Source organism: Vulpes lagopus, chromosome 14 (genome assembly GCF_018345385.1).
Source record: "Vulpes lagopus strain Blue_001 chromosome 14, ASM1834538v1, whole genome shotgun sequence".
Lineage (NCBI taxonomy): Eukaryota > Metazoa > Chordata > Mammalia > Carnivora > Canidae > Vulpes > Vulpes lagopus.
This window is the reverse complement of record NC_054837.1, coordinates 16,536,851-16,560,850: the sequence shown is the minus strand read 5'-3', so window position 1 is coordinate 16,560,850 and position 24,000 is coordinate 16,536,851. Positions and strand designations below refer to the sequence as shown.

Genomic DNA, 24,000 nt, shown 5'->3' with positions numbered 1-24,000 from the left:
ATCAGATCTGTATTTAGAGTTCATAAAATTTACTGTTGAAAAAATACATTCGCATCCCAAAATAGTTCCACACATGCATAAAAGTCTCCCAAGAACGGAATCAAGTGTCTGTTTTGAGATCTACGTTTAAATTACATTGAAATAAAAAATTCAGCTCCTCGGCTGCACTAGCCACTTAGCAAGGGCCACATGTGGCTTTCAACTCCTTGGGAGGAAAGGGGGCCACCCATGACACACAGTGACTGGTCCTCACGGCCCTCTCCCATCTCATTTCCAGGCCTGCCCTTGGGGGTAAAACCCCCAAGCACTCTGAGTTCCCATCTCCATCTCCACAATTCACCAGTGCCCTCCCTTAACACCCCCTGCTTCCTGCCAGTTTTTACTCAGCCCTTCAAAAGTCAGCTCCAGGTTCTTCCCTCCTATGACAGCTTCTCTGACATCCTCTGGGTGGGGTGACATTCCCAGTCCCTCTGCTCATCCCTCCTACTGTAACATCAAATGGTATTACAACTGTCCATCTCAAGGCTTCACCACCTCAGTGCTACTGACATTTGGGCAGCATCCACGGCCTCTACTCACTAGCTGACAGTAGCATGCCCTCACCTAGCAAGCTGCAACAACCAAAAATATCTCCAGGCATCCCCAGTGTTCCCTGGGGGCACAATCCCTTCTGGTTGAGAACCAGGGCCTGGCACACAGAAGGCACCCAAGCATGTGCCTAAACACAGGAGGTGCAGTCAACTGTGCTCAACCCCATGAGGCTTGCCTCCTCCAGGAAGCCTTCCATGATGCTTTAGCGCAGTCAGTGCTTCCTCTGGGCTCCCAAAGTCCTCTGCACTCGACCCACCCCCCCAAGCAATATCCTCCAAGGGTAGAAACTGGGTCTTGTTCATTGCTGTACTTTCAATGCCTAACCTGGCAGATGATATGTAGTGGTTGCTTAATAGATATTTGCAGAACTGACCTGAGAAACATGGATGACTTAGGCTGAGAAACCCCCACAGGGTGAGTTTTGCCTATTTTAGTTCAGAGTTCTTTCATCCCAGCAAAGGTGTTAAAAAAAGGTACAGCTCCATTTACGCAGCAAGCACTGGACTAAATGTAAAAACTCTGCAGGGTTTAGAGAGGGAAACTGAGGCTTACACAGGTAAAGGGCTTGCCCTGGCTTCCAATCAATGACTTTGAGGCTCGAAATGCCTGGTTCTTCCTCTTACTGATCAAAAGAATTTACAAATGGAAGAAGACATTTGCAATACGTAAATAACATAAGGTATGTGTAAACAATATATAAAGAGCTCTCTGAAATTAATAAGAATAGGACAGGCAACCCAATAACAAAACGGGCAAATCTTAAGAGATACACTTCATAGGAGAGATCATCTAAATGGTCAATAAGCATATGAAAGAGCACTCACTACCATCCACCAGGGAAAAAAATGCAAATTAAAAATCTAATATAAGACCACTATATGTGTGAATAGCTTTAAAAAAAAAAAGAAAAGATAATACCAGGTGTTAGCAAGGATGTGATACAACCAGAACTTTCACATTCAGGTGACAGGGGAACCTGGCAATTCCCTTTGGGAAATTGGCGTAATAGAGACAAAAGCTGAACACGCACCTTTTCTATAACTGAACAATTCTACTGTAAGTAGACATGCAGCAGAAATGCATCTAACTGGGGCACCTGGGTGGCTCCACAGGTAAGCGTCCGACTCTTGATTTCAGTTCAGATCATGATCTCAGGCCATGCATCGGGCTCAGCACTCATTCCTGCTTGGGGTTCTCTCTCTCCCTCTCCTGCTGCCCCTCCCTCACACTTTCTCCCTCAAATAAATAAATCTCAAAAAAAAAAAAAAAAAGAAAAAAGAAAGAAAGAAAGAAAAAGAAAAGAAAGGGGAAAGAAATAAAGAAATGTAGCTAACAAAGTTCACCAAAGTTCACATGCCAAATGAAATGTTCCCAGCAGCACTATTTGCAACCCCCCCCCACTAGAAACTACTCAAAGGCCCATTAACGAATATGTAAATACAGGTAAATAAATACATACACACCTAACAGCCAGGCAAAAGAACAAGCCAGAACTTCACACAACAATCTGGATGAATCTCACAGATTTATGCTGAGGAAAAAAGAAAGAAAGAAAAAAAAAAAGCCAATCCGAAAGAGAGCATCTGCGTTTTTACGTACATAAAGTACTTCATCCATCTATAAAGCACAAAGATGGGCAAAATTAATCTCTATTAGGAGATTTAAGGATGGTGGTTGGGAAGGCCTGAATGCAAGGAGTACCAGGCACCTTGTTGGAGGGGGTGCAGGAATGTGCTTTTTTTTTTCTTGAGCTGGTGCCGTCACACCTTTGGAAAATTCACCTTTGGAAAATTCACCGAGTGGTCCGATGCTGAGTAGTGGTGCTGGCTGGGCCCCCCTCCCACCCACGCACCTTCCTGTCAGCTTTGGAGAACACACAGGACTCCATTCATTCCCCTCATCAACACCCGCTGGCAGGCACTCTCCCAGGGCCAGGCCTGGGCGTCAGGAGCAGGTCAACAGAGCTGAGGCCTCCAGTTGTGCCACCCACAGCCCAGGTCCTGGCACAACTACCCCCAAACCCACACTCAATAAGGGAGCAGCCAGGCTGGAGTAGCTTTTGATGAGGGGCCAAGGAGGTGATGTCTGCTTGTCTTCCTCTCTCTCCATCCCTCCCCAGAGCATGCTTCAGGCTTTTTCCTTCCCGACACTGGGCCACACTTGAACATTCTGGCACAGGTGACTCCTCTGCTCCTCGTCTCTGCCACCATGCCTCCTCTGTTTCCCCTGGATGAACACCTCCAGCCCCAAATTCCCTCAACACCAGACTGGGGCAAGAGCTGTCTCCTCACCACCTCCACTTGGGCGTTAAGCTGGTACCTCAAAATTAACGCAACCAAAGCTGATCTCGTTTTCCCCCCTCAAATACCTCCCACCCTTACTTGGTGGCAGTGTACTACGCTCAGGCGGAAAGGCTTGAAGGCAGCCAAAAGCAAGACTCCCCTCTCTCTCCCCCACCCCAATCCAATCCAGCAGCAGATCCTGCCAACTTCACCTTCAAGGCACAGCCACGCAACCATTTCTTGGCTGGGACACCAAAGGCACAGGTAACAAAAGAAATAGACAGGGGGATCCCTGGGTGGCTCAGTGGTTTGGCGCCTGCCTTCAGCCCAGGGCGTGATCCTGGAGACCCAGGATTGAGTCCCATGTCGGGCTCCCTGCATGGAGCCTGCTTCTCCCTCTGCCTGTGTCCCTGCCTCTTTCTCTCTCTCATGAATAAACGAATAAAATATTTCAAAAAAAATAGACAAATTAACGTCGGGAAAATTAAAAATATTTTGTGCATCAAAAGACACTATCCACACAGTAAAAAAGACAACCCACAGAACAGGAGAAAATATTTACAAATCCCCTATCTCACAAAGGATTACTAACCAGCATGTGTTAAGGACTTTCTAAAACTTAATGACAAACCACCAAACCACCTGATTCAAAAATGGGCAAAGAACCTTGACACGTCTGCAGAGATCTACAGATGGCCCACAAGCACATGGAAAGACGTTCAACATTGCTGACCATCAGGAAAACACAAATCAAAACTGCAATGAGAAAGCACTTGGCACCCCTCAAGGACAATGTGAATACCTCCCCTCCCACCTGCTCCTCCTGCCTCTACCCTGCAGCTCTCCAACAGTGGGCAAGTCAAGGCTCCCCACTATTCTTAAGATCCAATTTTCTTTAAGCAGGGGGAGGGGCAGAGGGAGAAGGAGAGAGAGAGAGATAATCTTAAGCAGGCTCCACACCCATCACGGAGCCAGACGCAGGGCTCAATCTCATGACCTGAGTCAAAATTAGAGTTAGAGTCTTGGGACGCCTGGGTGGCTCAGCAGTTGAAGTGTCTCCCTTTGGCCCAGGGCATGATCCCAGGATCTGGGATCGAGTCCCACATTGGGCTCCCTGCAAGGAGGAGCCTGTGCCTGTGTCTCTGCCTCTGCCTGTGTCTCTGCCTCTCTCTCTCTGTGTCTCTCATGAATAAATAAAATCTTAAAAAAAAAGAAAAAAAAAAGAGTTGAAGTCTTAACCAACTAAGCCACCCAGGTGCCCCAGGATGCAACTCTTCACATGGCTTGTGGGGACCTCGTGATCAGCCCCCGATGCTCCAGACCAATGGAGTATCTATCAACCTGACAGATGCCACATACCCTTGATTTTCCTAACCACTTTCCCAGTCTACCTCAGACCCTAGGAGTGGACACGTGCCCCAGGCCCAAACAATTACAGTGTTCGTTCGAGGAAGGATACATAACTTCATCTAGATTATTGAAAATTAGTTAGAGACTTTAGCAGCACTTCTAGGGAAACTAAGGAGAAGGGTATGTGGTTGGAGGTACAGGGACATCTCTGGTCACCACCAGTGGAGCCTGCCTAAGAAGCCAACCCAAGAAGATGGGGCTATGGGAGACATGGGAACCCAACCAACCTAAGAAGATGGGAGACATGACTCCCTGATACTAGTTGGGCTCCTGGATCCAGCCATGCCTGAAGCCATCCCTACCCCTCAACTTTTTAGTTATGTGAGCCAATAAATGTACTTTTTTGCTTAATTCCACGGGAGCTGGATTTCTGTGCTTGTCAATCAAGAGTCCTATCTAGTAGGTACCTATATGCCCTTTCCCCAATTTTATCTTGGCTTGTTTGTTATCACCTCAGCTCAAGCAGCTCCTTTTCCAGGAAACCCCCCATGAGCACCCAGATTAGATTAAACACCCCTATGTCTCAGAGAACCGTATGCCGTATGCCTACCCTTCACCATCCTCTATAGTAATTGCTATTTGCCCATTCACCTCTCACACCTACCTGATTGTGGAGAGCTCATGGGCTGAGGGGCCCAGCAGTCTTTTAAATTTTTTTCTCTTTTGTATTCCCACCCTTAATACAGAGACTGGGATGCCCACAGGCATTCATATTTTATTTTTAGAGCTCACACTGTTGACAGCTAAGTGTCCTCAGGTATCAGGGAGCAGTGAAAAAACAGGTTTTGCAGGAAGATGGACCTCAGTCTGAATTTTCCCCTATTAGCTTTGTGACCTTAGGTAAGTCACTTAGCCTCTCTGAGCCTCATTTTCTTACTTGTAAAAGGTGAACAGCAACTAAGTACACATAAAGGCCTCAATATCATACCAGAGCAGAGTAAATGCTCAATGAATGGCAGTGCCTGTCTCCACTTCTTTCTCCAAGACGGAAATCCTGCTGCTCCCTTTTATTTCTGCTCCACCACTGGTGTGGATATCTGTCAAACTGCCTGCCAAGCACGCATTCTCTGATCTTCTGGAATCAGTCCTTGTGAGCAGTGTGGGACTGATCCCATGCCCAGGATCAGCAATGGAGGCCTGGCCAGTAAGAGGGTACAGACATTCACAGATAGGCAGCAGACCCCGGGTAGGCGAAGAGGAGTCAATCCCAGCATTTGCAAGAACCACTAGAGAAATGGCTCTCTTGTAGCCAAGACTGCTAACGTTAAGGGAAAGTGCTACTACTGGGGAGAGCGTACCTGAGAAGGAGGCTACCACAGAAGAAAGCCCATCTAAGAGACATGTCCTGATACATCAGGGTACCTGGATCCAGCTGTACCAGAAGGCGATGCACCTCCAGATTTTCCATTTACCTGACCCCAAAATATAGACACACAATAGGCTCTTTTGACCTCTGCATGCTTACCACTCAGGGGTCTTCTCCCAGGCCCTAGAAGATTTTTCTTCTTTTAATGTGCTGACAGGACTCAGGGTGATGGCTGGAGCCAGCTAACCACTCACACTTCTGCCCCACGGGTGTAGAAATGAGTTTTCCACGTGGGAAGCCAGCTCTTATAAAAGTCAGGTTGTTCCCATGTATTTTGCTTACAAAACAGTCAGGTTGTTCCCATATATTTCACTTAGAAAGCCTTTGGCTAACTTCCCCCTTGCCCTGCCCCCAGTTGCAGTTTATGGCTTTTTTATTGCATTACCTTCCACTTCTTTGTTGTGGTGGTTTTGCAATGGCCGATGGCCAAACAGTGGAAATGCCTGCCCAAGAACAAAGCAAGCAAGCAATAAATATTTGCCGGAGGTAATGTCCCCAGATAAGAAGGCCTACACCTTTTTTTATGGTTCATCCCTACGGCACTTGGCTTTCATCCCCCAGTGATACTGTGGGCATGTGGGTCTGGACAGACGTGGGATTATGGGCAGGGGGTTAAGAGCACAATTCGCAGGCTTGATTCCAGGGCCGCACCTACCTGGGCATCTCATTAACAGAGGCACCTGCCACCCCTCTACCCCTCCTCACCCCATCGTCTCCATCTCAGACAAACAAAGCCTGGGATTCGACAGTTTCCTCCCTCACCTGTTCATGAAGCAGGCATAAGAGCAAGGGGTTTCAAAGTCCTCAAGAGCTGTTCAGAACACTCCGAATATCAAAAGCCCTGAGAAGGGATTCCTGGGTGGCGCAGCGGTTTGGCGCCTGCCTTTGGCTCAGGGCTTGATCCTGGAGACCCGGGATCAAATCCCACGTCGGGCTCCCGGTGCATGGAGCCTGCTTCTCCCTCTGCCTATGTCTCTGCCTCTCTCTCTCTCTCTGTGTGACTATCATAAATAAATAAAAAATTTTTAAAAAATGCTTTCAAAAGCCCTGAGAAAGAAGGGGCATCTCCTCACACGGCTCACTGACGTCTGGGGGCGCTGCTCCAGAGTGAGTAAGTGAGCAGCCTCTTCCTACAGAACAATGGTTTGGGCCCCCGAGGAAGCCAAGGACCTTGCTAGAAAGTATTTCCATCTGCAGACTTGCCTAGACATCACCAGGAACAGGGCCAGGTGTGGGGAGAGTCCCTGAACATCTCTGAGCCTGTTTCCTCATCTGTGAAATGGGTGAACAACATAATCCTTCCTGCTATGAATTACTGAGACCTTCTATGCATCAGGCACCAGAAAACCTTCTCTGCCATCTTCCTGGCAACCCAAGAGATGGTCACTACTATGATGTCCACTTTACAGATGAGGAACTTGAAGCCCAGAGAGGGGAGGTGGCTGGCCTGAGGTTCCACAGCTCTGGCACCAGCCGGCTGGCATTCTAACTCCCATGTGTCCGGCTCAAATGACCCCATCTTCCCACCATATCAGGGCTCCTCTCAAAGGTGCCTCGCATCACTCTGAGGTTCCAGTGACACCACACACGAAAGATACATATTTGTGCACCTGTTTGTCAGGAACTGGCAAGTTCTAGATATTTAGGGATCTGGGAACCGAATGGCTGGAGGTAGACACAGCACCCTGGAATCCTCACTACTCCCTTCACCTGGGCCCTCAGTCCCCTGTCCCAAGTGGAGAAGGTCCCCAAAGAGCAGAGCTGGACAAAGAGACAATAAAGTCAGTAATCACCTTTCAACGAAGGAGCACATGCCTGGGCATCCTCGTCCTCCGGAAGGTGGGCTCCCGACCACGCATTTGGCTGTGCCCATCACTCCCTGCCACGACCCCAGCTCCACTAGGAACCTGCCACCAAGAAGTCAGATCCGAAGGAGCTCCTGCACCAGCACAGGAAACCGATGCTGGAGCAACTGGATAATGAGCAGAACCTGCCCCAAGAAGTCAGATCCGAAGGAGCTCCTGCACCAGCACAGGAAACCGATACTGGAGCAACTGGATAATGAGCAGAACGAAAGGAGAGCCCGATCAGGGAAATAAATAAGTCACGTGACCAAGGAGGTCCAAGGAAAGGCTGTGGGTTCTGGCTGGCAGGGGCAGGGGGTGGGGAGGGTCAGAGAGGAATCTGAGAAGGATGCGCAGCGCAGGAGCAGGTGCAGAGGGCGGTGAGGTGTCCCGGGGGAGGGCGGAGCTTATGAGCAGAGAGGCCCGAGGTGGACAAGCGGGCTGAGAATCACGAAGAGCAAAAGGACTCACTGTAACCACAACAGTGTCAGAGTCACGGTGCGGCTCAAGGTTAATGGTCATAAAAACAACAATAGCAGGAATAGTAATAATAGCAAACACGCACGTGCTGCTTACTTCGTGCCCAGATGCTTTCCTGGGCAGCTACATGTACTAGTTCAATTGATCCTCACAACTCATCTATGACAACGGTGCTATTATTATCCCATTTTATAGACGAGGAAACTGAGGCACAGAGCAGTTCAAGTTCTTGCCGGAGAGCTCACAGAAGGCACGTGGCAGGGCAGGGTGTCGCTCTGACATGGTCTGGTCTTTAGAGCACGCTTAACCCCCACTACAGGAGTTCCCAAAATGGGTTCCCAGACTAGCAGCGCGGGCAGTGCCTGGGAACCCATTAGAAATGCAAATTCTCAGGCTCCTTTTCCAGGGGATGCTGCTTGCCTAAAGGTGCTGCCCTGCTACACACCTGCTTAAGAGGAGAGGGAGGAAGGAGAGGAGGGCGGGGGGGGGGGGGGGGGGGCAGACCTTGGGGCCTTGAGTGCCATAAGAAGGGGCTCCCCCACTCCTTTATAGGCAATAGGAAGCTAGTGAATGCTTTTGAGAAGGGGAGCCATGTCTTCTCCTTTTGGGTTTTCCCAGCTAAGTTGCAGAAGACCTTGTGAAAGAATGAGATCCTCATGATCCAAGCAACATCTAACCAGAGGCCCAAGGCGCCCAAGGCCAAGGCAGCCATAGCCCCTGCCTGAGAGGAAGCACAGTGAGGTCAGTGACCTCTGATCCCATTGACCCCCTCTGCTATTCTCAGAAGCCTTGTGTTTCATCACTGGGAGGGTAAGGAGAGACCCTGCCCCCTGCCAAGGATGGGGGGAGGAACTTGCCAGGACTCCCCCAGCAGGTGGGGGGAGGGTAAGCCAGCTTTAAACCCCAGTGCCCTACCTCCCAGGAGGGGGTTCTCGCCTGACACCCACAGAGGGCCACCAGAGAACCTACCAGCTAAAGGCTCTCCCTGCACTGCATTCACCCTGGGGAACCCAGATCTGTGCTGTACTCCAAGCCTGTTTTCATGACCTGAGCAAATCACCTCTGGGGCCTCAGTGTCCCCTCTGTGAGAGGAAAAGGCTGGACTCATTTTCTAGTATCACTATTCTCCCCCAAATTTGCCAGCAAATGTGCGCGGCTGGCCTACTGTGTGCACTGCGGAGCTGTGAACAGGCTGGGGCCTCCCCAGGGAGCTCAGCCCCACTGAGACAGAAGGAGAGACGAACGACCCCACAGGGCCCTGCACCTGCCCTGTGCGGATTCTGGGGGATCCCCAGAGGCAGGGTAACCAGCACCTCTGCCCAGGTGAGCTCCCAAACCAAGTTAGACCCAAAGCTGCACTCCACTCCCTCGCTGCCAACCCAGGCTTCCTGTTCCTCTGCCTCCCCCGCCCCTGGGGCCTGCCCTCCAGGCCCCCACACCCCAGCCCCGCCCACCTCTGCACCAGGGGCCCCGGGGCGGAGCTGCCCATGGGGGCGGACTCAGAACCCCTGCAGTGCTGTGTTGCCTCCGCTGGGCTCCCAACCTCCCTGGGCCAGGCCAGAAGGCGCCCACCACCATCTCCCAGGCCTTCGGGAGGGTGGTCGCGGGGTCCCTGGGCTCTGTGAAGGTTCGGTTCTGAAGGTTCTGGGGGGCAGGATGTCACTCACAGTCAAAGGAAGTGGGACAGAGCGTTTCTAATGAGATAAAGGAAGGGCTGGGGGCGGGGAGTGGAGGGGAAGTAGTGCCCCTGGGGGGAGGGGGCAGACAGAGGAACAAATGGAGGGAGCCAGCTGGCCTGAGATGGAGAGGCATAGAGATGGGGGAAGACAGAGTCAGAGTCAGGGGGAGACCTGAACAGAGGGAGATAGAGATGGGAAGGAGACAGGGAGAGACAAAAATAGAGACCCTGCCAGATGTGGGGAGCAGGAGCGAGATGGGGGAGCAGAACAGCCTGGAACTGGGACCTCGGCTCCTGCGACCTGCCTCCTACCCTGTAACTAAAGGAGTCCTTTCCCACCCCTGTTCAGGGAGCTGACCTTAAGGGCAAGGTCACCTGCTAGCCTGGCCCCCTCTGAGCCCCCCACCCCGTCATGGGGCTGCCCAAATTCCCGCCTACTGAGGACCACCTTCCTGATTACTCTCACCTGTTTCATATATTTGTTCAATGAACATTGTTAGAACATTTTCAAAGGAAACTAGAACCCACCGGCTGAGATGAAAAACATGCCCTCATCAAAAAGAAACTACAAAAATAAATGCAGGGATCTTTCCACCTCCTGGCTGGGGGTGGGGGTAGGGGTGGACCAGGGAGCCCGGGGTGGGGTGGGGTGGGGTGGGGTGGGGAGGAGGAGCCAGCAGGAGTGCGCTCTGTGTTAAACAACAGGAGCCCAGAGAGAAGTGCTCAGTTAGCACCAAGCAGTGACTCTCCTGGGAGTCAGCAAAGGGTAGACGGGGACTTGGGGAGGAAGCCTCTCATTCTGCAGGGGGAAATCCAGTCCCTCCAGGATAGCACTGGACACTGTGCTGTGACTCAACTTCTGCTGACCTCTAATCTTAACACCTCACTCCACCCCTGCACGTACCAACATCTGGAAGTCTGGGCCATGAACACTAGCAGACCTACCAGGCCTAGTCACACACCTCCAAACTTTTGCATCTGTGGCTCCCTCCCCCTTGGACACCCTTCCTGTCCTCTTCTACCCAGCTAATTCCTACTGGCACAGTTTGTACCAGTCTCCACCCCCTCCAGGCAGCCTTCCCTGACTGCCTCCCTTCCATGTACCAGCATTCCCCAAAACACGCAACACCCTGTGTGGCCTCTCTGGTTTGCTGTCTCCTCCACTGGAATGCAGAGTTGGACCTTTCCCCCTATCTTCACAGGACCTAGCAAGGCCCCCTATTTGGTTTTTGTGGGTTTTTTTAAAGATTTTATTTATTTATTCATGAGAGACACAAAGAGAGAGGCAGAGACACAGGCAGAGGGAGGAGAAGCAGGCTCCATGCAGGGAGCCCGACATAGGACTCGATCCCAGGTCTCCAGGATCACGTCCTGGGCTGAAGGCAGGTGCACAACCTCTGAGCCACCCAGGCTACCCATGGCCCCCTATTTGTGAAGTGAATGCAGAAACAGACAATCAAGAAGTGAAGGCAGCCTAATGCTCACGGACAGTCGAAATCAAAACCTTCTCTGAGCTGTGTGGGAAAGTTTCCGGCAAAAGACCCTGTAAGAAGGCGACACCCTCGCTCCAATGGGCCTCACCTACGCCCTGACCCACAGACTCTAAGAGCCTCCACGTTCTCACCTATAACAGGAAGACAAAGGAGTGTCACTCATGATAACAGTTGAGCTCAGAAAAAACACACGTAAAGAGCTAAGTATCCAGCAGGCACTCAAATATGAAAGGCAATCATTATTTTACTATCACCTTACAAAATAGTATAACTTAAAGGGACCCAAGAGATGATTAGATCAGGGGTTGCCAGATTTTCTGTAAAGGGCCTGGCGGTAAATACTTTCAATTTTGTGGACCACACGGTCTCTGTCTCTGAACTCTGCCCTCCTGGTTCAGAAGCAGCCACCGACAAAATGGAAATAAATGTGTGGCTGTATTCCAAAAAAAAACTTTATTTATAAAAACAAGCAGTGGGCTGGACTGGGCCCTGGGGGCTGTCGTTTGCCAACATTCTAGGTAGACATCTTGGGTCAGGGATGTGGTTGACTTTTTTCTTGTCTGATTCCTCCACCAGAGGGTAAACACTCCAGGAAAAATGGGGACCTGGTGGCTTCTTAAATCCCGCACCCCAGCATCTAGCTGAAAACTGCCACATATCTCTATCCCACAAGCCTTTACCAAGTGTCTCCACTAACCTAGGTCCGGGGCCAGGTGCCATGGACACAGTGGTACCTATAGAGGCTAGCGGAGGGCGTCACTCAGCAGGTATCTGTGCCGTGATGGGATGGAGGGATGACCCCACAGGCAGCCTCTGGAGTTGGGCAGATCTGGGTTCAAATTCCAATGCTGTCACATCAGGCCTGTGTGACTTCAGGGGAAGTGACTCGACAGTCTCTGAGCCTCAGTTTCCAGGAAATGTAGTGGTCAATAACCAATGCCTCCCCTGATCCCTTGTGAGGACAGAGTAAGCGTCCCCAGAGCCATGCAGGTGATGTAGATGTGCTGGGACACAGACATACTTGTCAGTACTCACAGCAGAAGGGTCTCAGCTCGCCCTGAATATCTCACTGTGGGTTGTGTGGGGACTGGAACCAAATAAGGTGGGACCCTGGGGTCCAGAGACAGAGCCTTCCATGCAGGGAGTGTGAAATGGGGGCAAGCTCCTGATGTGTTAAAAGCCTTGAGGCTCCTAGTGGCAGAAGAGGTATCAGGAGGCCTCAGACAACCTCCGATGTCCTAGAAAAGCAGAGCTGGAAGGACTCTTGAAGAACATGGAAACCAGTGGTTAAAAAATTTTATTTTTAAAGCAATGGAACTGCTTGTTCAAGTACACCCAGGCAGGCCCGTGGTGGCCTCAGAGCAGTGAAGACCTGTACTGGGCCAGCAAGCCCTTGGGGCAGACAGGTCACGCATGCGATGGTGGGGAATGGTGAAGACTGTGATGACCAGGAGAGCCCAGGGCATTCGAGGGGGAGCTTCAGGCCACTCCAGTTTGGCCCTAGCTCCTGAGTTCCCAAAAGAAGTGGGAAATTGGATGATTCTCTAAAAAACAACTGAACGTCAGTTCCATTTAAAATAAAACCCAGGGACGCCTGGGTGGCTCAGTGGTTAAAGCATCTGCCTTCAGTTCAGGGCAGGATCCCAGGTCCTGGGATCGAGTCCCACATCAGGCTCCCTGCGAGGAGCCTGCTTCTCCCTCTGCCTATGTCTCTGCCTCTGTGTGTGTGTGTCTCTCATGAATAAATAAATAAAATATTTAAAAAATAAAATAAAACCCAATGGAAACTGAACAAAAACCATCGTCTGGGTCAAAGGCATCAATTGGCAGCTTGTTACAAGTCCAACCTGTCCATTTCACAGTGTGAGGAAACTGAGTCTTGGAGAGGGAAAGCACCTTGCCCAGTGTCACATCGTGATTCAGAAGCCCAAATAGGACTCAGCTGCCTCCAAGCTCCTACCCAGCCCCATCTGCTCAGGAGTGTGGGGGAATGGGAGGGAGTAGAGGGATCAGGGTTGTGGGGTAAGAAGCCAAGAGCCCTACTTGTTCTGTCATCCAGGATGGAGTGTGGACAAATGGACAGGGAATGGGATAAACATGCATTAATAATACATGATAATTTGTAATAATATATAACACTGTAATATAGTAATAATAACTGACACCTTCTGAGTGTTTCTTATGTGCTGGGCATTAAGATAGGGTATCAAGAGACACCTGAGTGGCTCAGTGGGTTAAGTGTCTGCCTTTGGCTCAGGTCATGATCCCAGGGTCCTGGATCGAGTCCCACCTTGGGCTCCCTGCTAGCCTGGGAGTCTGCTTCTCCCTCTCCCCCCTGCATGTGCTCTCTTCTCACTCAAAAAATAAATAAAATCAAAAAAAGAAAAAAAAAAAAGGCAGGGTATGAAGAAGGGATAAGATGGTAATTAAGAGTGTAGACTCTGGATTCAAATCCTGCCTCTCCTACTTCCTGGCGGGGTGACCTTGTGCTAAATTACTTCACCTCTCTGTGCCTTAGCTTGTCCAATTCATATGGCCACTGAGCAGATCAAATGAGTTAAGGTAAATAAAGTGCCTAGAACACTGCCCCATACCTGGTGAGCTCTGTTGATATCAGTTGTAATTATGGCCTTTTGACAGATGGGGACGCCGAGGCTCCCAAAGGGACATGCTCAAGATCCCAACAGCCTGTCTGACCCTGAGCTGTCACATTTTGCCTTGTATCAAGGTGAGCACTTTACCCCCATCCCCACCCCCGTCCCCATCCCCTCTGGTCCAATCCAGGAGGTAGGTCCTATCTGTACCTCTATTCTGCAGACTAGAAAACGGATGCATTGGGAAAGCAGCCAAAGAATACAACCACACAGCCACTGAGGGGAACAACTAGATTCTAAGGCAGGCCTAAGCCCTGGAGTATGCATGCTACCACCAGGCCCACTTTCTGGCCACCAGCTGGCTTTCTGGCCACAGCAGACTGGTCAAAAGTCTGGTTGGTGCAAGAATGCACTTGGCAGACAAGCTGGCTGGCCTGCGTTTGCCTCCACCATCTGAGCACGCAGGATAACACAAAGTTCCTCCCCCGGTGGCAGGCACAGAGGCTCCCCAGGGCATGTGGGCACTGTCCTCAGCAGCCCTGCCCTGCAATTCCTGGGGTCTGGCCCACCTAATGAGCTGGTCTCAATGAAACATTCCCATGAATCCACCTCGTGCCGCAACCCAGAGTGGAGGAGACCAGAGAAGGGCCATGGGAAGGGCAGGCATCTTGGAACCTTCTCTCGAGTAGCTCCAGACAGGGTGAATGTGTGGCTGCCGAGAGCAGAGAAGGGGGACTGCAGATGGCAGGAACAGGTGGCAGGTGGGGAGGCCGGGAGCGGCTGTTACAGACAAGTTTCTGCAGTGCCACAAGGCAAATCAGAGCCAGCCAAGCAGGTATATAGCTGGACTTTCAAATCACTAACACCAGCCACTTCTGCTCTGCCTCTCTTACTACGAAACAATTCACAAAGTCATGCCGATAACATATTTTTGACAGCCCTCCCAATCCCAAGGTGGCACCGCATCCAAGTTCTGACTCAGTCCACGCCCACTCCCCAGCAGGACACACCGAGGCCCAGAGACCCAGGCTGAGCCTCTTGAACCCTGTTGCCATTTCCCCAGGCTACACAGGAATGCTTGATTTTAAAAGGACCAGGAAAGGAAAGTGGTTACAGATGAACAAAAGCAGGAGGGGCTGGCTACAAATGCCAGAGCCTGTCTCAATGGCCCTTCTGAATAGCAGCCGCCCAGGTAGGACGAGGCTGCTCAGTGCAAACCCAGAACGCACAGGGAAATGCTGCCTTGCGTTCCAGAACTAGCAGATGACAGGGTTAAGAACATCTGGAAGAACTGGTGACTTTTAAGAAACCTGGTTCTTTCATGAAAATGCCATGCTCTGACCTGGGTGCTTTCTGGGTGGCTCCACCTCACAGAGGCAAAGAGGTGAGGGGTCCCAGACTTGGGGGCGATGCCAAGAGGAGGGAGGGGATGTCTGTGTGTCATCCTGAGGGGCACCAATGAGGCACCTATAACTCCAGACTGCAGGTCTCTAGTCTGGGGGCAGGGATGAGGAGGGGGTGGCATTTGTTGAAGAAGCAGTGACTCACTGAGGTTGCGCAGGTGGCCCACCTGTGAAACCCAATTTCACAGTCATGGAAACTGAGGCCAGATAAGGAGGAATGACTGGCACAGACTACATCACTACTAAACCAGAGTGAGTCACCCGGAGATTTGGCCACCAGGGGAGGAGAGGTCACCTTCAGGGTGAGCATGGGTGGCCGGGGGGTGAGGGTGGGGGGATGGTGGGCAGGACCAGACTCCCTTTCGAAGCTGAGAGACTGGCTTCCGCAGGTCCTCACTGTGAAGGGCCACCCAGCTGGTGTGGGGTGGGAAGGTCTGGGCGGTTCTCACTCTTCCTATCCCCTCTGCACAGGTTCCTAATCAGCACCACCAGGTCCTGGGGTGGGCACTGCAAGCCCCTGGGCTCCTCACTGCCCCCTGTCCTGCACAGGGTCTGGTTGAAGGCCCTCAGCAAGGATGTCCCTGTTACAGAAACGACGGAAGCACACACACACCTGGGCGAAGCGCTCCATGGGCTTGATTTCTGATTTCTTGATGGTCCCAGAGATGTTCCTGGGTGACCTGAAGGACACTCCTTATTCTGCTAATGAGGCATTTAATCCAATGCATATTGGAAAAATAATTTTTAACAAGCACATTGAAGCCAGTGATTTCAAAGATTATGACTGCTCCGGAGACTATATTTACTTAAAATGATCGGTACCCTTATCCGTGGTTGGTGGGATTGTGAAACGGGGCAGCTGCTTGGGAAAACTGGCACTTCTTCAAAAGGTTAAACATAGAATTACCATCCGATCCAGCAACTCCACTCCCAGGGATATACCCGGGAGAACTGAAAACATATGCGCACACGCAGACTTGTACACGAATGTTCACAGCAGTGTTACAACAGCCAAAAAAGTAGAAATAATGTCCACCAGCTGAGAAGTGGATGAATAGAGTTATATCCCTGCAAGGGAATATTATTCAACCATTAAAAGGTAATGAAATACAACAAACAAAACTAATATGACATCGTATGTTAACTATACTGGAATTAACATAAAAAAACTTAAAAAAAAAAAAGTAACGAAATACTGCGGCACCTGGGTGCTTCAGTGGGTTAAGCGTCTGACTCTTGGTTTCGGCTCAGGTCCAGATCTCAGGGTCATGAGATCCAGCCCTGAGGCTCAGGCTCTATACTCAGCAGGGAGTCTGCTTCCCCACTCCTCCTCCCTCTGTCCCCCCTCCTCCCCTCATGCTCTCACTCTCTCTTTCTCCAATAAATAAATAAATCTTAAGAAAAAAAACTGTTAAAAAAAAGTAATGAAATACTTAAAAAAAAAAAAAAAAAGGTTTAATGAAGAACTGCTATAAACCACCACATGGATCGGCCTCTGAATTGTTCTAAGTGAACAGCACCAGTTGCAAAAGGCCACATTGTGCCGACTCCATTTACAGGAAACGTCCAGCACGGGCAAATCCATAGAGATGGAAAGTAGATTAGTGCTTGCCAGGGGTTGGAGATGGAGGGATTGAGGAGTGATTGCTGATGGGCCCAGGGTTTCTTTTTGGGTGATGAAATGTTTTAGAATTAGGTTAGTTATGGTGGTTGCAACATCTCTGCATATCCTAAAAAAAAATCAAAAAAAAAAACAACAACAACAACAACAACACTGAATTGAATGCTTTTTTTTTTTTAAGGGTCAATTGCAGGATATATGAATTCTATCTCAGTGAGGCTGCTATAAAGGGATTACATGAAGTTCTAAAAAATGAGGTGATAAAAACACATCCATTGGGTAAATAATAGAATACTACAACAGGGATTCAGTAGGGTAAACTGGTCCACGAATGACTCAACACACCCAATTTCACAGTCATGGAAACTGAGGCTGGATAAGGAGGAACGACTGGCACAGACTACATCACTACTAAACCAGAGTGAGTCACCCGGAGATTTGCCCAACGCCAGAGGCCTGGCCTTGTCATCAGGCCACCCAGCTGAATGAAAGGACAGGCGATGGGGTACAAGGAGAAGGGTACAAGGATAGGCGATGGGGTACAAGGAGAAGGGTCCACAGCCCAGGACCGGAGACAGACCTGCAGGGAGGCTGGTAAGTGAGGGAACGCGCCAGCTGCCCCTGTGGGTTTCAAAACAGGAAGCGCCCAACAATGCCTGCAGGGGACCAGAGGAGGCTTCCAGGACGGGGCGCTGCCTGAGGCTTCTGAAGGATGAGTAGGAGTTTGCCAACTCGCCTCACCAACACCCGCACATGCAGTCAGGAGGCCTGGGAGGGAGGGTCTCAGCTCGGCCACATCCACCTGTGGGCCTCCCAGGGCCGTGGGCGCATGACCTTTCTTAGCCTCAGTTTCCCCATCTGCAGAAGGGGAAGTGAGCAAGTGATGGGCACAGGGCCTCGGAACAACCGCAGTCCCCTGGACGGTGCCCACCCTCCCTCCCAGGGCAGGACGGCGTTGGGGGGGGAGCCTGAGCTGCGCTCTGCCCTCTGCCCCACACGGTCCCGCCACGCCGCCCCGGCGACCCGGGCCCCTTCCCGGCTTCGCCAACCAGCGGCGGGGGCGGCGGGGCGGCGGGGGCGGCGGGGCGGCGGGGGCTGCGGGGCGGCGGGGCCGCCGGACGAACCCCTCGTCGCCGCTGACCCCAAGCCCGCCGCGCTGCTCCGACCCGGGCCCCGGCGGTGCGCGCCCCCCACGCCTCCGCTCCGGACGCGCCTCGCAACTGCAGCTCCGCAAGTTAAGTTGCGCGCGCCCCCCGCGCGTCCCGGCGCCCGCCCGGGGTCCCCGCAGGCCGGGGGGGGACCCCGACCCGGGACACGCCGCCCCGCCCCGCCCCGCCCCGCCCCCACGGACGCCGAGCGCCGCCGGGCGCGGGCCCCCGGGCGGGGAGCGCGGTCGGGGCGCCGGGGCTCTGCCGCACCCCGCGGACCGGCCGCGCGCGCCGCCTGCCCGCCGCCTCCAGCCGCCGCGGGCCCGGGCTGGGGGCTCCTCGGCGCCCGCCGGCCCTCCACGGGCGCCCCGCCGGCGCCGCGCCCCGCGCCCCGCGCCCCCCACGGCCACCTACCGTGCGGCCGCCGGCCACGAGCCCCCGCGCGCCCCGCGACTCCGGGCTGGCCAGCCGCCCCGGCCGGGGAGGGGGAGGGCCCGCGCGCGGGGGCGGGGCCGCGGCGCCGTGACGTCACGGGGCGTGTCCGGCGCGGCCCCGCCCCCGGCCGCTCCCGCCCCGGGCCTGCGCGGGGGCGGGGGCGGGGCGGCCCCGAGCCGGCCCCGCCCCGGAAGTCCCCTCCGCGGCCCCGCCCTCCTCCTGCCGGCACCGCTCTGTGCGGGGGCCGCGAAGCGCCGTGGCCGCCGGGACGCGCTGTCAGAGGCGAGACGCCGAGCCGAGGGCCTCGCGCTGCCGCGTGTGCCCCGCGGGGGACGGGGGAGGGAACGGGGCGCTTTGGCCCCAGCCCCAGCGCCGCCCCGAGCACGTTGTACAACACCTGGAGGCACATCCGGGGCCCGAGGTTGTCCGACCGACGCAGGGTACGGGCTGGAGGGGAGGGTACGGGCAGGGTAGCCCCAGGGCTCCTGGGCGGCTCCTGGGCGTCGTGCCGTACCCCAGCCCCTCCCCACGCCCTCGCCCTCGCCCTCGCCCTCGCCCTCGCCCTCGCCCTCGCCCGGCCTGAAAGGTCGGTTGTGCTGAGGTTGAGAAACCTCCACATACACGAGTAAAACAAAACTCCAGGCTGACAGGCCTCAGGGTATTGAACCTCTCTGTGCCTCCGCTTCTCTGTCTGCGAAATGGGTGTATAATACATCTATTATGTGCGTATGCATTGAAGGAAGGGGATGAAAGGATGCGGCTTACTTTTCATTGTGAACCTTTGTTCTTTGTTTTTATTTTTTTTAAGATTTTATGTATTTATTCATGAGAGACACAGAGAGAGGCAGAGACACAGGCAGAGGGAGAAGCAGGCTCCCTGCGGGGAGCCCGACGTGGGACTCGATCCCAGGACCCCGGGATCACGACCTCAGCCAAAGGCAGACGCTCAACCACTGAGCCACCCAGGCTTCTATGTTTGTTTGTTTTAATACATTTCCGTAATAGTTGCAACCATAACAGCAGACACACGCACTAAGTAGGAAACATTTATCTAGACATTTCTATATTTACGAATTTAAACTACTAATAGCCTGTGTGATAGGTCTATTGTCATCCCCATCTCACAGATAAGAAAACCAAGGTGTACAGATATTTAGTAATTTGCCCATGGCTAGCCACGCATTCATTCATAGCTCTTCACTAATTCATTCATGGATCCAGTAAAGAATGCCTCCCCATGTAGAACGTGTTGCATCTGACACTGTGAAATCCCCTGACTCCATGAAGCCGGCTATTACTGAAAAACACATATTAGAGGTTTTGTATGACTAACTGCATAGTAACTCTGCTGGGTGTCTTCTAAGGCCCCTTTGTGGGTGGAGAGATGGAGATCAAGAGAAGAGATCTGAATGGGGATCATTTGTTTTGTTGCATTCTAGCTAGCAACAGCATCTCCTGAACGCCTTGTGCCAAGCACCGGGATTCAGCAGGTGACAGGAGGACAAGCCCCCTGCATCCAACCAGACCCTTCAACAAGCATGCACGATAAAGCAGGCACCTCTTATCGGGGAAGAGAAAACAGGGGATTAACTGGGACCAGGGAGGGAGGGCCAGGAGTGTTTACACTAAGGCCTGAAGCGTGGAAGCCTGTGTGAATCACAGGGATCAGCAGGTGAGAGGTCCAGCAGGAGGCACTTTTCAGATGCAGACTGGTGTGCAGTGCAGTGGACGGGATGCGGGGCAAGGGAGAGATAGGAGGTCAGAGGGGTCTGCAGGGTCTGGATGCTACAGGGCTTCAACAACTGTGCAAAGGAGGCAGGACTTCATCTTACAGCATGGAGAGACATGGAAGGTGTTCCGCTGGGGAAGGACGTGGTTAGTTTTGCTTTCTGCAAAGACCCACTGGCTACTCTGTGGAGCAGGACAGGCAGGAAAGATGATTTGGAGGCGGTTGAAGTCCTCTGGAGGAGGCAGCCAACCCCAGGCAGGGCCAGTGGCATGGAGGGAGTGTTCACGTTCCAGAGATGTCTGGAAGACACAATTAGCAGATCTCAGTTGCAGGGCTAAAGGGGGCCAGAAGATCTGGTTTCTAGGTTGGACCTTCCCCTATCAGCCCTCTAACTCAGCAAACCCCTCCAGGTCTCGAGCTGGCTGTCCCCTCCTTGAGGAAGCCTACCTGCCCCCAGGAGATCCTGATGAGATGGACACCAGACCACACCACCCAGGAATTTGATGTGACTTTTGCAAGCAAATGAAAGATCCCGGCCTGTCTGCCCCACCAGTTTCTGAACAACCGGGTAGGGGCCTCTTCTGTCTTCTCCCCCAACCTGTTTCCCCAGCACTCAGGAGGCCCTCAGCCAATACTTGTCAGAAGCAGGAAGAATAAATGTGGCACAAGACACGTCGATTCTAAAACTCTTTCCAGCTCTGACGTTGGAGACGATGATGCTCATGATGATTCAGGGACTGACTGCGCTTTAGGCTCCTTATATGTGTAACAGACAAATTGATCCTTTACTCCTCCCAACAACCTCATCACTTCCATTTTACAGATGAGGAAACAGAGGCTCCATCGGGTAATTTGTCTTGACCACAGGCAACAGCTTGTAAATGTCAGAGCTGAGATGTAGACTCAGCATGGTGGTAGAAGGAGTGGACAGGAAGGAAGCCCCTGCAGTGGGCAGGGAGGAACCTAGGATAGAGGACAGGTACTTTTCTTCCACTGGAAGGATGTATACCACTCCTGCCCTGGTACCCAAGCTTCACAAAGCACTCTGATATTAGGTATCTGATCCAGGTGCCTGGCTGTCATGGTAACGAGGCTCTAAAGAGATGCTCACTTCTGCAGAAGCTCCTCGGGACACCCTGACACAATGTCCCTTTGCCAAAAATTGGTTGCTATGTGTCTGTCAGCATCTGGTGCTGACTACAAGGGATCACACCTCTGGGTAGTCCTTCTACTCACTCCCTACCCTCCCCCACACCGCACACATTGCTGACTTTTTTTTTTTTTAAGATTTTATGTATTTATTCACGACAGACACAGAGAGAGAGAGGGAGGCAGAGACACAGGCAGAGGGAGAAGTAGGCTCCATGCAGGGAGCCTGACGTGGGACTCGATCTCGGGTCTCCAGGATCACACCCTGGGCTGAAGGTGGCGCTAAACCTCTGGGCCACCGGGACTGCCCACATTGCTGACTTTGTATCCATGCCCTGTTGCTCGAAAGATGGTAGTTTACCTCCTGTTGCCCTGGATGGGAGAGAACACTCCATAACCGAGGTGCTTTGTCTTCCCAAAGGCCTGTGACTCAGAGATTCATGAGCTGGGATCTAATGTTGAAACATGATGACATCCCAGCTGGCACTGCGTTTGGAAGCCAGCATTTAGGGCAAAGCTCCTGCAGAGTCAAAACGAGCCCTGAGAAACTCCAATAAAGCTGTGGACACGATACCCACATGGCCAAGTCCGGCTCCACTGGTCGCCTCCAGCACTGTGCCCATCAACATTTCTGCTGTTGAGCAACCTGAGAAAGTAAAACTCTAAGTTTCAGTCTCAAGGCAAAAAATAGGGCTTATCTTTAAGCTCTGAAATTCTGTTCCTGGTGGTGAGAAGCTCACATCTTGTTGGAAGTAGGACCCACAGCAGAGGAAACAGGTCCCTAACTCTAATGTCACACTCCCTCCCAACCTTTTTACATGTAGTGGTCTTTGACTTGCTTGTACTTTGTATTTGCTCTGGTTTTTAATACATGTTGTGTTTATTCATAAATTTGTTAACAAAAGCTAAATAGGGCGCCTGGGTGGTTCAGTCGGTTAAGTGCCTGCCTTAGGCTCAGGTCATGATCCCAGGGTGCTGGGATTGAGCCCCTCCCCCATCGGGCTCCCCACACAGCGAGGAGTCTGCTTCTTCCTCTCCCTCAGCCCCTATCTTCCTCTTTACCGCCTTTGTTCATGCTTGCTCTCTTTCTCAAATAAATAAATAAAATCTTTTTTTTTAAAGGTAAATGAATGTAAGGAGACAATGATAAATCAAATATAAAATAATCACTTTGTTATTTCCTTCCTAGTCTTTATTGGTTGGTTTTGCCAAATGTCTATCTCATGTTTTAGCACTAACATTCACATTGTTTTCAAGAAAGAAAAAAAAAGGGGTCCCTGAGTGGCGCAGCGGTTTGGCACCTGCCTTTGGCCCAGGGCGCGATCCTGGAGACCCGGGATTGAATCCCACGTTGGGCTCCCGGTGCATGGAGCCTGCTTCTCCCTCTGCCTATGTCTCTGCCTCTCTCCTCTCTCTCTCTCTCTGTGTGTGACTATCATAAATAAATAAAAATTTTTTAAAAAAAGAAAGAAAAAAAAAAACATGAGAAAATGAGGGCAATGACACCTTTCTTTGAGTTAAAGCAATTTGGAAAATCTAGATCATGAATGCACACAAGTTTTACCACAAATTGAACCAATGGATTTCTGTTAAGTGTGCCTTTTATAGGACTCATAAGATGGATACACTGAAAACAAAACAAAACACCTGCTATGACCAAAATAGTTCTTTCAAGAAGTACGAAATACAAATTCTAGGTGATCAGAGAGCAGTTGTGCTATATCTGAATAGAGAATGTTTCTCTTTTCCTTTCTCTTTCTCATCAAATCATGTGTCTTTTGGTCACTGAAGCCTCAGAGTTGACTTTGTATCGCCCATGTGACTGGAAAGCTTGACTCCACTGTAGTAGAATTTTAGAGCTGCACCCACCAACCTTGGGAACTGAGGATGGGAGTCTATGTAGCTTGACTTGGGAGTCAAAGAATCATGGAAGCTCAGAGATGACTTGCAGAATCTTGGAGCATCTTGGAAGTAGGGAACCATGGAATCCCAAGGTCAGATAGAATCTTGGGGCTGGTTGGACATTCAAGCTGCCCCTGTGGAGACAGGAGGAAGAAGTCCCAGGGAACTGAAGCAATTTGCCCAACACTTCGCAGCTTCTAACAGTAAGGCAGGGCAAACACCCACAACCACAGATTCCTGCCTGGGAATCCTGTCTTCTAGTCCAAGACAGGACAACCTGTCTTCGAACGCAAGACACTGGTTGTTTTGAAGGGTGGAGGTGTGTAGAACAAGAGGGAGAGGGAGACTGCATGCCCCAGAGTGCAAGACCCTCTGAGTCAGGTGGTGCCTCAACTTTTACACTCAGCAAAACCACAGAGTGGGGTGTCATGAGGCCCCACCTTTCTTTCCAGCTTCATCTCCTGCCACGTTCTGCAACTTCTTCCCACCCCCTGCTTCTGCCCACACAACCACCAAGCTAATGCTCTCATGTCAATGAGCTTTGCTTGGCTCCACCACGGTTCTCTCAACCTCTGTGCCTTTCCCGTGGTGCTCCAGGCCTGCCAGGTACAGCTGTGAAAGTTGGGCATAGCACAAGGGTATCACATTCAAACTGCAGACATCACAGATTTATACCAATAAATTCTGGCAAATGGTAGTCAACTGTCTTGAGGACGAAGCATCTTTTGATCCTTTGTACAAAGGTGCCATGTGGGGTAGTAACGTCCCTGCTGTTTCTTCTGTCTAGAATGTTAACTTTCCTATTTTCCCCACCAAGCAACCTCCTATCCCATCCCTCAACGCCTCCCTTCCTCCATGACAATACCTCTCCAAGC

The 24,000-nt window shown here is 51.8% G+C and overlaps 2 protein-coding genes across 5 annotated transcripts in view; one reads left to right on the top strand and one right to left on the bottom strand.

Moving 5' to 3' along the window:
* The window catches only part of TPST2 (tyrosylprotein sulfotransferase 2), a 53,069-nt gene extending 34,667 nt beyond the window's left edge, over positions 1 to 18,402 (bottom strand). For 2 of the 3 annotated variants that reach the window (XM_041729027.1, XM_041729030.1), the window contains exon 1: positions 18,325 to 18,402. The gene's annotated coding sequence lies outside the window, so the exon portion shown is untranslated. The remainder of the gene's footprint in view (positions 1 to 18,324) is intronic. The other variant, XM_041729028.1, reaches the window with a different exon arrangement.
* The window catches only part of CRYBA4 (crystallin beta A4), a 29,500-nt gene continuing 22,405 nt past the window's right edge, over positions 16,906 to 24,000 (top strand). For both annotated transcript variants that reach the window (XM_041729033.1, XM_041729032.1), the window contains exon 1: positions 16,906 to 17,356. The gene's annotated coding sequence lies outside the window, so the exon portion shown is untranslated. The remainder of the gene's footprint in view (positions 17,357 to 24,000) is intronic.